This window comes from Squalius cephalus (assembly GCF_949319135.1).
Source record: "Squalius cephalus genome assembly, chromosome: 20".
NCBI lineage: Eukaryota > Metazoa > Chordata > Actinopteri > Cypriniformes > Leuciscidae > Squalius > Squalius cephalus.
In genome coordinates, this window is record NC_137141.1 from 14,363,498 (window position 1) to 14,377,151 (window position 13,654).

Genomic DNA, 13,654 nt, shown 5'->3' on the forward strand with positions numbered 1-13,654 from the left:
TTTAAAACTTTTTTTGGACAGTGGGATCCAAAAGTTTGAAATCGCTAATTGTAATACAAATTTTATTTCATAAAAAAGAAAAATAGAAAATAAAATGAAATAATAAAATCATAAAAAAAAAAATTATAAACGTTAAAAATAAGTAAACAAATAAAAACATATAAATAAATAATAAAAAAAATACATAAATAAATAAATAAAAATGTATTTATTTTAAACAAATATAAACTACAAACCCTATAGGGGGACATGGTGGGGGGATATGAGATAGGAGGGAAAATAATACGTCAATATGTTTGCGCTCTCTTGCAAATGTTTTGCGTTCTCTCGAGAAACTTTTTGTTCGCTCGCAAACATTTATAGGTTCCCTCCCAAAACTTTTGTGTTCATTCCGAACATTTACCTCCCGTCTCATTTTTTTTTCACATTAATTAAAAACAAATACATAAAATCATTAAAAACACATTCAATAATTTTCATTTTTAGTCATTTCAAACATCAAAAATTAATTTTAAAACACAATAATTTGAATGTGATGTGAATCAATAAAAACAAATGCATTCAAGCAAATAATTACAAAACAAATAAATAAATAAATAAATGTTATATGTTCTGTCATTAGTTTTATGTTTTACATTTTTTTAAACCAAAAACTGGATTTATTTTTTTAAATGGGTTACTTAATGTGGTCTGAGACTTTCAGACTCCATATTATGCTATTTCTTCCATAATTGTGGATGATTACAAGCAATGGAAACTACTAAGTCAAAAGCAACACTGGAAGGAAAACTAAACTAAACTAAACTTACTATATAGACATGTGATGAGATGGTAAACCATTTGCCACATGTTCAGCCAGCATGAGGTTGGCAGTTATGGTCAAAAGTTTGTGTCCTCCTCACACACAAACACACATACCCGCTTCTATCCCACAGCCCTGGCAGAATAAATCAGAACGGCCATCAGACATCTTCCTCAGAGTGACAAGGTGGCATCACCCAGGCTCAACACAGGTGTTCGGTGACACCGTATTATCTATTCATTATTCAGCACTGGAGGGCCTAGGCTTTTAACCACAGGCCACCGTCAGCACAGCTGGAGGCCGAGATGAAGCTCAGGGACTCAGATGACATGAAAAGTCAGCTACTGGAGTCACCTCAGCATCGGTACAGCAAGAACATCAGCACAGAGCTGCATCAAAGCCATTTAACACAAACCGAAAGACAAAAACTTTCATGAAGATGTGATATCAGTTAATACTGGTTATCAGATTTTCCTTCAAGCACACTGACAACCTTTACATCCCTGACTCGCACTCTGTAATAGACCCTGACACCTTTCTGCTACCATCATGTCATTCGACCTGATGGATTTCCCTGTCAGCAATTCTTAATGGTACCTCATCATTTTACATACGTGTAACAGGGCGCACAAAGGCAAACATCTTCATAGCAGATGCTAACACCGCCTGTCAGATGTTTTGTTCATCTGTACAAAATGCCATCGGCAAAAAGCTCAACTCTTAAGATTGGTATATTATACCTCCTAATGCACCACAGCAGATATTGCCAGATTCATTTTGCACACATTGTTATTTGTTCTCAGGCAGTTTAAAGAATGACTAGTCAGACACATAAAAAAGGGTCTTTGCTCTATTGCCATGTACCGTCCAAACAAAGTTAAATATGATTACATTTTCTGGAATTAATTATGGTTATTGTACAAGATCCCGTAATGATGTGCTGAAGCAAAACAGAGTTTCCCTAATTTAGAAAACCGTAATGGATCTCCATAAAGAAAGATTTCATCTCTAAAGCTTTCCACCATTATCACACACACTCACACACTATTAATTAATGTTCTTCTGCCCCCATGTGGTAGAATTACCCCAAACCTGAGTCAGCTCACATTCCATATGAATAACAGTAAATCATTGTGGGAAACTATACGGAGGAGGGATGTTGCAGACTGCACATGGCGGTGATGAATATGCTTTCATAAGTAAACATCAACAAATATTTAACTTGAGTAATAGCTAATTTTATCTCTGCATGTGCCTTACCAAAAAAAAAGCAGAAGACAGTACAAAGGGTATTTTGAAATATGCATGCTAATGAACGATTGCCACATTATTTAAATCATTCTTCAAAGGGTTTTCATGGAATTACCAAGGTACCAAAAATCCACATCATTATTCATTACCATATATTTTTGAGAACAAAGTCCAATCTAGTTTCAGTCTGGGAAAAATAGCCGACATGTTGTAAATCCAACACCGGCTCACCATTACCCTGGGAACCTTTGTTAACAGAATTGTTACTGTTGGGTAAACAAAGAGGCCATTGTTTCTCCAGGTTAAGCAGATCTCCATGGAGTGCATGACATGTTCTTGCTGGGAGAAGGATGATTTGGGCAAGTTTAGACAGAAGCAAAGCAAAAATGTGCTCCACTGATAGAAGTTTCTGTTCATTACTTGTGGGATATAAAGCCCAGCTCATAGTCAATATCCCACTGAGGTCAGTATGTTTAAGGTATTGATTTACTTATAAAGAAAATATCATTGAATAAAAAAGGACACTGAGAACAAATGTGTGAAAAACTAATTTATTGAATGTACTGAATGTGCAAGCCATCAAAAACAATCTGTTTTGCAACATGATTTGAGCTCTCAAGAAGCTAAACTACTTTTTATTGAAACGATCTTGACGAGCTGTTTTCTAGACTTCCATCTTTATCCATTCAAGTACATAGGAGCTGTACTTGTACAACCACACCTACACAGAAAATAGTTGCCCGGAGGTGTTCCAATCTACCCGTTGCGTGAACTGCATAGACTGAATACACTGCCAAAAAGATTGTAACCGCACATCTTTTATTTCATGTGCAGCTGCAGCACTGAGCTTTTTCATACATTCTCCACAGGTTGTGTCTTCGGAGACACTCAGAGTAAGGTTTTAAATCTAACGCTGCACTGGTGAGGACCTTATGAGGGAAAAATCTAATAAAAACCTGGTCCATAACCAAGAGAGGAAACAGCAGCCAACACAAACTCAGTTAAGCAGGTTTGAGAAATGTTTCAGGAAGAACTATCTGAAAATGTATAGGCCCAGTTATAACAAGCATTACTTTCTGCAAGATCTGACAACTCTACCAGATTATCACCATGTAAATCGTAAAATGCAATTGGAAACAGCAAAGCAGATGTCTACAAAAACTGTTCATGGTAAAATCATGCGGCACTTTCTGCATTTGTACTGATGCACACCTGCAGTTCTGATTTTATTTTTCATTTTTTCACATTGGATCAGCTGTTAAATAGAAAGATGGATAATTAATCTTAGGAGAGGGACATTTATCTCCATTTACTCAGGCAATTTTAGCTGATGGGCAACTGTAGATATTTTCCAAGCAACCATCTGATTAAACAGCTGGATTGTGTAACAGACAGCATGTTGAATATGCTGATTTGGTGCTTAGTAAAATTTCCTATTATGATCAATGTTGAACGCTGTTGTGCTTAATATTTTTGTGGAAACCATGATACATCTTTAAAGGATTCTTTGGTGAGTATAGAACAACATTTATTTGGAATAGAAATCTTGGTAACACTTTAGGGTCCAATTTTCACTATTAACATGCTTATTAGCATGCATATTACTATTAGCTGTTTATTAATACTTATAAAGCACCTTTTAATGCCTCGCATGACCATATTCTATATCCCTACCCTATACCTAAACGTAACAACCTTACTAACTATTAATAAGCAGTAATTAGGAGTTTATTGAGGCAAAAGTCGTAGTTAATAGTTAGTTAATAGTGAGAATTGGACCCTAATCTAAAGTATGACTGAAATGTTTTTTAACATTATAAATGTCTTATACTGTCACTTGCTGAATAAAAGTAAATATTTGATTGACCCCAGACTTTTGAATGATAAGTGCAATAAAATATTATATTATACATCATGTGATGGCTGAAATACATATTTTCACAAAAAATGATTAAAGGAGAACTCCGGTCAATTTTAACATTGAGCTCATTTTTTTGTAAATTTGGAGTGCTGTCAATACAGAGAACAACGACAAAAATCGGTGTTGCCTACACCGTGTTATCCTCTTTTTAAAATTTGCACCCTGTTGACTTCAATGGGGCAAGTTTTAAACCTGCTTTTAGCCTCTGAACATCCTTGATGTGTCATTACAAGTGCACAGGTCATGTGAGTGATTCCTTCGGAGTGAACGCGTGTCAATCTGACTGCAGTAGATGTGAAAGAAATGGATAAAAATGATGTTATTTAAGCCAGCGCAAATACCTGTATTTACATCCTGTTTTCGGTCGAAGTCCATAGTAATCGATTGTCGAGTTCACGCGCATGATCATAGGTACTAAACCAATGCGCGTGAACTTGACAATCGATTACTATGGACTTCGACCGAAAACAGGATGTAAATACAGGTATGTGTGCTGGCTGAATAAACATAATTTTTATTCATATCTTTCACATCTACTGCAGTCAGATTGACCCGCGTTCACTCCGAAGGAATCACTCACATGACCTGTGCACTTGTAATGACACATCAAGGATGTTCAGAGGCTAAAAGCGGGTTTAAAACTTTCCCCATTGAAGTCAACAGGGTGCAAATTTTAAAAAGAGGATAACACGGTGTAGGCAACACCGATTTTTGTCGTTGTTCTCTGTATTGACAGCACTCCAAATGTACAAAAAAATGAGCTCAATGTTAAAATTGACCGGAGTTCTCCTTTAAGATGATATATAAAAAGTCTTACAAGCATGACACATTTCAGACTCCTCAACAAAATACAGTGAAAATGGTTCAAGCCAACACAATATCTTCTCACCTAACCAACCCAGCCCCGTGAGGGTAAATAATGTGCTTGTTCCTTTGAAAATGGTTCCATGCAGTTACTTTTCATGTACTGTGGCGCCAAACATAATTAAACGATGGGGAGGCATATCGAGGTCATTAGTTTCTAATAAACCTTTGGTTTCACGCACATGACGGTCAAAACTCCCACATGAAACCCCTTTATGTGAACAATTATTTTCTTCATCTCCTTTCAACACAAAATGGCAACTCTGAGAATGACAAAAGGAATTCGTTTTAGGTGGATTTGTAGGGCTGGAATCAGGTAGAGGATCGATTTTTAACAGCACACGGTGGACCGAAGGTAAGAACGTGTACAGAGGCTTTAAACGAACAGGATTTCATCTGCTTTCTCTGCCACCCTTTAAAACCTCTCCCTCTCTCTCGAACACAGCTCTCTCATTCTCTTTCAGTCTCTCAGGCTGTGCAGTTGTTCTGTGAGGCTATTAGCGCAATCAGACAGCAGCTGCACACTTGGCTGTATAACAGGTAAACACAAACAGGATTAGACTTGGCAGAACTGTTATGGCTACGCTCCTGAGGACAACTAGCTTGACAGTTCACTTTTGACGGCCCAAGCTTTTCCCTCACAGCGCCATTGTTTGCTTGTAACAGGCTTTCAGTTGCGCAGACACAGAAGTGTAAGACATCGATTATGGGCTATGTGCTGTCTCTCCAGTCATTCGACCAGCTCTGACAACCAGGTGTATTCAAGGTCTGCTCTCAGGACGGAAAATCAATTGGTGCTGATTTTGCGTTACCCACAAGATGACATTAACATGGCGCTTGGAGTTTGGTGTACTTTGCTGTCCATCAAAATGCTGAAAAAAAACAACAACAAAAAAAACAGATGAACACAAGTCCGAGGTAAAGACTCCCTTGATTTGAAGAGTTCTCTAGCATGGAAATTCTAAGGACAACAGAACAGTTGGTTTTTCGATCTGGCAAGGGGGACCATCTGCAACGTGATAAATGTGTTTTTTGGGCCACCGAAGAGCAAGCATCAGCAAATAAGACCGGCGCAGAGTGTGGTCAAGGTAAGGTGAGCGCACAAAGTGTGTTCAAAGAGGAAGACAACTTTGTTCTTTCCTTCCCAGACCGGGTCATTTATTGTGCCTCTGGGTGACAGGGTTTCCTGACAGAAAAAGTCCTAAAACATGTCTGATTTAGCTGCTGTACTAACACGAGTAGGCAAAACCTCACTGTCAGCAAGTACTTCCTCACTTATACAAGACGTTTCATAAATCTCGACCATGCACCGTGAAGAAAAGCGTGTCAAACAAACTCGTTAAGGACTAAATTGAGTTGTGATTTTGTGGTATATGTCAAAGTCCAGTGCAGTGATCTTCTCCGCGAAGGTGAAGTAGGACTTGGCCGAAGGGACGAATCCAGCTCTGATCAGACGGGACATCGGACGAAAGGCTTTTACACGCATAAGCTCTGCTACCCGAGCGAGAGACATGATGATGTATTACCTCTGGTGCTTGGGTTAGACTGGCAACAGGCACACAGAGACTTCCAACACCCCCTCCAGCAACAATTACAATTCGGGAGCGTCTCTTGCCAGCAGGGTTTTTTTCCATTCAAGCTTCTGCCATTTCGAAACGCACACAAAGCTTCGTGTCAATCCCTCACTCCCCAATCTGTCCACTCATTCACGTGTCGTCTCACTCCATCGTTCGCAATCACTCTTTCCCCGGTCGTCGCCTCTCGTTCCCTTTCACCAAACAGATCACAAAATGACTCGCCATTCCCCATGGACTAGAGTGTCTCTTCAGCAAGGAATCTGCAGTTTATGTGAAGTGTGGTATTTATTACAACATCATGCATTATGCAGGCCCCATTTTTAGAAAGAGGCTCAATAATGTATCAAGTGAACAGCATATCTGGTAGCAAACGGCAAAGCCCACATAGCCATTCCCGGTGACTGCGGAAAGCGGAACTAGTGATTATTGTAGTGTCTGATGTCATAAAGACAGCCTGGTGTATGTCTAACTTTCCCAGAACCCCATTTGCACATGGCATGCATCTGAAACAGAAGCAGATAAACAAGTCTAAAAGGGTTTCTTCTCTCTCCTGTTAGAAGCCTCAAGCAAACTGTGCAATGGTTTCACATGAAGTAGTTCATTCATGAAAAACAAATTAGCAATTTGACATGCTAACTGATGCATGCCACACACTGGATACTGAGACTCTTTTTCTTTACTATGGCTGCAAGTGACATTATTACTATTGCTCATACTTAATCACAATGAAACAAAAGATTATTTATTCCCTATTTTGACATACAATCTGACATATTATCGGAAAAGAAAAAATGTAGGAGGGGGACTGTTATTTGCCTTTGTGGACGAAATGATTGGAGAAGTACGGCATACGTCACCAAAAGAAGTCTTTTCATATCAATAGAATATTGACTTTGGACTAGTAAGCAACTACCCGTATCCAAAACACTCTAACACCCATTAGCTATGCCATTGCAACAACCACTGATCTATATAATTGACTGGATTGCTCACGACGTCATAAAAAGTAAAGCCGCCGCACCGCCATATTGGTATTCCCTTGTATTCCCTCACATTCTATTGAATTAATAGGAAATCATCTGATTTTTGAGTCTTTTAAGTAATGTGTTTTTATATCTGAAGTCTCCCTGTATATTCTTGCAATGCAAACGTCCTAAACATTTAAATAATCATTTGTTTTAAAGTCGGGAATTTCCACTGCTTATTAAAACGTTCATCTTCATTACAATGGCGAATATCAGATCAGCTGACGGACAAGACACCTCAGCATTTGTATTTCAAATGTCACAATGATTCTTCTGAAATCTGAATTTATGCTTTATAAGGCATGCACATATAACTTAATTCATCACATACAGTTATTCACTGTGGTTATGTATTTATGTTGTGTAAATATAATACTGTTTTTATTATAGTAACTGTAAATGATTCAACAGTGTTTTCGTTAGCAGCATGTATTTTGAAGCAGTAAATATAATGACTTAAATGTTGGTTACATGAATAATTACCTAAACAATATATAAAAAATTACACTTAATTCATATGCAAACTGTCATGCTAGTAAAAAGCCATAATATTTGAGCTGACCTGTGGCTTTTTAATGATTCATTTCCAAGATCTCCAAGAGTCTGAAGTGGATGTTGGTCAACAAAAAGAAATTGGAAAATAATATACACGCTTGACAACTTATTCAGAGAAATGATGCTGACTGCGTATGGATTTAAAGGAATGAAGGTTTATTTTCAAGCATTTATACTGTCGCTCCGATCAAAATGGTGCCTTTTTAATTTAGCATATAGTGCAATTTAGTAATAGGGGATTGTAAGTAGCCTATTGTAATATTTAATGTATATTCAAATACATTTCTGTTAATAATCCTAGATATATGTTCATGCTTAATATTTCCTGCATAATTACGTACATAAAGAAATCTATTTTGTGTTAGTTCAGTTACCTGTATCGGCAGTGTGCAGTAGACACACTCATCACTGATTTCTATCGCTTATCCTGCCCAAAAAGACCATAAACATTACAGATAGCGTTTGAAGTGTCAATTAATGTACATACATGTATCTTAAAATCTATTTATGTGCGAGTAATACACAGCAAATCTGGTGGTTCTACCTCAATGTTTTGGCTGTAAGTCAATACCCTCTCTCGGTGGGAGCCGCCTGCTGGCAAGTTAGAACACAATGAGAAATCCAGTCTTTATATAGATCAGTGTCAACAACCCTAAAAACCTTAGCAACCACTTAGCTACACCCTGGTGACTGCCCAAACCACCCTAGCAACCGCAATGCAATGGACTGGCAACATCCTCATAACTGCCTACCAAGAGATGGAAAGCACCACTCACATTGTTTTAGAAAGTGGGGAAAAAAGCTATATTACTGACCCTTTTTAGGTTTGTTGATAAAATACTAATTGATAAAGCTGCACAATTAATTAAGGACCTTGGCATTTCTATAAAAAGTTCAATAGGCCTATACAAAAGGCAGGTACACATGCATGCTGCATCAATCTGCATCAATGTGCTCTGCGTGTTCTTGATACAGGAAGCCTTTAAAGTGCCTATAATGTGAAAACAACAACACACACTGAGAGCTGTAGAGAACAAACAGCACAGTGACGAAAGCACCAGTTCACCTGCTGCACTGACATTTATGCTAATTGTTTGATCCCATCTGTGGAGCAATAAAAATTACTAAAGCAAAAAGGTTACTGGCAAACACTTCTGTGTTCCCAAAACATCTTCGTGTGCCATGTGTGTTAAACATCCTATAGTTCTGTGTAATTATTCCTACAGTAATGATTTCATAATTAGTATACATAACCTCTCCACACATCCTTTCACCCAGAATCTGATTTCAACAACCAACCCTTCCCTACAATCTCATTAAGTAACTCATTTGTATAGCTGTATTGAAAGTCAATACGGAGAGGGAAGGGTTTTTCTAATTTGCCTGCAGCGCCGTGGCACAGCAGATGGGAGACGATGACAGTTCAAGATCCCTGTACAGTCTCAGCTCTCTATATTGTCTGCATCAGAGACGTTGCCTTGATGTAATATTTTATTCACATCAGTCACAAATAATAGAGTGTCAGCTACATTGGGCATGATAGGAATGGGCGAAATTCAGAATTTAAGAAATTTCTGTCTTTCGAACCATATACATTTGAATTGAATGCCCCACTGGATGTTGCATTGGAATGACAGGAATCAATCAAAAATGACAGTAAAGCCATTTATAATGTTACAAAAGATCTACATTTCAATAAAGACTGTTCATTTGAACTTTGGATTTATCAAAGATCCTAAAAAAAAAAATGCATAACAGTTTCCACAAAGCTGTTTTTAAGCATTAATAATAAGAAATACCTGAGCACCTAACAAACAAATTAATGATTTCTGAAGGATCATGTGACTGTTATAGGTAATCTGTTCCTGTTTCTGTTTTGGGTGGGTTTTGACACATGCTTGAGGGGCCGTTTACACGACACCATTTTCAACTAAAAACGTAAAACTTTTTATGTGTTTTGGTAGTATATTATTTACACAACAACGGCATTTTAGGGTCCTGAAAAAAACTTTTGAAAACGGGATTCAGAGTGCTAGTTTTTGAAACCTATACCGTTATCGACCAAAATGTGAATTTGTGAAAACAGAGACATCATGCACATGTGTATTACTGTACATGTTTAAGTCTAGGCTCGTAGTGTATCTTTACAAAGTCACAACGCCAACTAATGGCCTGGCATGCCTATTAGAGCGTATTAATCGCTTTCACGGATCCTTGTGAAAGGGGATCATTTTGACAATGGTGTTGTCTGTACACGAAAAATGCAAAGGAAAAACCTTCTCCGTTTTTAGTACATCATTAGCCGTGTTTCCATTACCCTTCAAATTGCGCAAATGGAAATTGCGAATTGAAAATACGCTCAATGGAAACACGTCAATTTCGCAAAAACTCCCATTTATCGCAAAAAAGTTTTTACGCTCGCATGAGGTGGTTTTTCAGGCAATTCGAAAAAGAAATATTTCGCAAAACTGCAATGGAAACAGTTTTTGCGCATTTACAGGTCACCTGACGTAGATGACGCGGTGTGTTTGGACAGAATACGAGACGGAGTTCTTTCATAAAATGACAAAAGATTGACAGAAATACTGGATTCTAAACCTCAAAGAAATGCCACAATCAAGACCTCGGAGCAGAAATGAGTGAGAAAAACCCAGAAACACTTCATATGTGCCGCTCACAGACACAGGGTCTTTCCTTGCCATTAATGCTTGGATAACACGCCTACATTTCCTTCCATTAATTATAATAATGTCTAGTGCAGTACGTGGCTGTGATATATATATAAACTTACCAACGTCCGTTGCCATGATTTTTGGAATGACTTATCGCGAGAGGAAAAAATTACGTTTTAGTCGCATAACATCGGTTAATGGAAACGCCGTCATTTCGCAATAGTTTTTTATCGATATTTAGAAAAAAATCGCAAAAGTTTTGCGCGAATCTTTAATGGAAACGCGGCTACTGTCGTATAAACGTATTGTTCAGTTTCAGTTGGTTTCTATGATTTCTCATTGATTGATTAAGTTTAGCACCTGTTCTCTATTTTGTTGATTGGTTTGCCTTGTGTATTTAAGCTTTGTTTTGAGTATGAATTACACAAATCTACAAGATTGTGCTCTTTTTTCATCTTTATTTCTACCATGAGTGACAGTGACACTAAAGACTGGAGTACTGATGCTGCTGAAAATTCAGCTTTCCAGCACAGAAATTAATTTCATTATAAAATACATTAACATGGAAAACGGTTGTTCAAAATTGTAATAATATTTCACAATATTAAAATTTTTACTGTCTTTTTGACCGAATAAATGCAGCCTGAGAGCCTTCCTTCAAATATCTACCAATAAAATGTTGTATTTAAAGAATGTTGATATTAATGCTGACAAAAACAATAAACTTGAAAATACTTTTGCATTCTGTTAACTCGGGAAATTCAAAAAATCATTCTATTCAGAAATGAAAGAAACATTAAGCGTAGCGTCAGTTCTGGCAGGTCATGTTAGTCAACTCGCATCAGCTGACTCGTCAACCAGTAGGAATACAACGCCTATCACTGTATACATATATAAGCTCGTCAGTATTATCAACAGCTATAGCATTTTTCAGGAGTGAATTACCCTCCATCCCCAGCTCCTCCTTTCGTCAGCCAGGATTTGGCATTCTGATTCCCCCTGAATCAGACTAAAATTTTCTAATGTTGTACTTTAAAATTAATTAATGATTTCTGCAATACATTCATGTTGGTTCTGTTCTGTTTACCCTAAAGGGGTTATTGCTGCTCTCCCTGCTCTTATCCATGCCAGGCTGCATGGATACGCAAGGAGTTCTTGCCCAGAACAGAACCAGACCGCCAATCCTAATGCTAATTGTCAGTTGTATTTGACGATAGTGGTCCTGACAGAGCCCTAGTCATACATTACTTTGTGTGTCTGTTTGCATGCTGATTCAAGAAAATCTAAATGCTTTTATAAAAACAGAATGTGCAATACTGAATAAGTGGATTATGCAATATGAGTCATGTGTTTTAATACAGCCTGTACCATCGAGTTAATCCTCCTGCTACATTATCAGGCAGAGAATTAAGCCCCATTACATGCAACAATTACACCGTAATCTATTTTTCCCTATTTCCTCTTTTTCACAAAACAATATTAAGACCAGCAATTTTAGAAAAGTATCGTCTGCGCTCATATCCGGAATGAGAAACATTAAACCCACTTCACGTATGGTATGTTAGATGTCATACCATTGCAGTGGCTTTTGACCTTGAATCGTAGATAAATTATGCACGTGAATCGTAACCCGACCCTGGTCTGAAGCAAAGCCAAGTCATTTTTAACTGCGTAACAGCACTATAGGCTACCTGTTCCATTATGCACAATCAAGCCTGGGCCTGTCTGCAAACAACAGACAGCCACGTGTGACACCGAACACTCTTTGGCCTGGATGTGGCACCCCAGAGGTGTATACAAGGACAAAAGGGAAGGACACACACTATCCTAACAGCGTGGCAAAGGCCTACCTGAACAAGTATGTGGAGGGATGACTGTAATTTGAGAGATGTGCTTGAACCAACAAAAAAAAAAGCTAGAAGCAGGCCTGGTCCATTTCCCCACTGCTGCAGCTGTCAGAAATTACAGGTTGGGGCCCTTTAGAGGCTTTTTGTGGCACCTGGGGTCAGAATCAAGAAGGAAGATTTTATATGTTCCATCAGATAGGCTTTATTACAAGTCAGAGCTTTACTCAAGACCTCAGTGATCCCTTTTAAAGTCCTCCAAAAAGGCTACTATTGCTGTGAAGAGGCAGCAGACGGTTAGCAGGTCCCATCACAAGCTAAACTATGGGCCTCGGCTCTTCCCTTCACTTGCTGCCCACATCAGCTAGTATGTTGGAACTCTGTCCAATTAAAATCACTCTGCTTGGACCGTTTCCCAGTTCAACTGCATTGGCAGGGAGCTCTAACTTTCAGACTGGGAAAGATGAAAACGAGTGCAATCTCATTCAGCCAGACTAGCATTATTGATGTTTCTACTTTTTTTAGATTTGAAAGGTGAAGATCATTACAAAGCTCTCGTCTTTCAGAAACAAATTATTTGCACGATTCAGAGTATGTTTTTGAATATCATCCTTTGTTGGTACACTGTAAAACAAAATTATATGATCAATAAGTTATGACAACATTTGATTTTACATTGCTCATAAAAACGTATTAGCAATTTTCAAGTTATACTTCAACTCATTTTTAAGTCACTTTAATGTAAATTAAGATGAAATTATACTTAAAAATTTAAGGCAGCAACTTTTTTTTTTTTACAGTGTACAAAGACTGGTAGCAACTTGTGGATTGCCATCTCAGCACTAATACAAACATTATCTTGTGAAAATCAATTATAGGTGTATGGTTAATAGACTTTTGCTGATAGTATTCTGACCTAAGCGTATTAACTCATAGACTCAAATCCACAGCCTTGGACCGAGACAGAAACTCCATACATTGTGAAAAGAAATAAAAAATACACACAATATTTTCTAGATGCTGTGGTAAGGAAATCAATAGCAACACTGCAGTTCCAGCCCATTCTAATTGCATTTCAAGTCAGGGACGTTGGGCTCACTGTCTGTTTTACAAGGACCAACAGTGCTCTCTAATGGACATTTT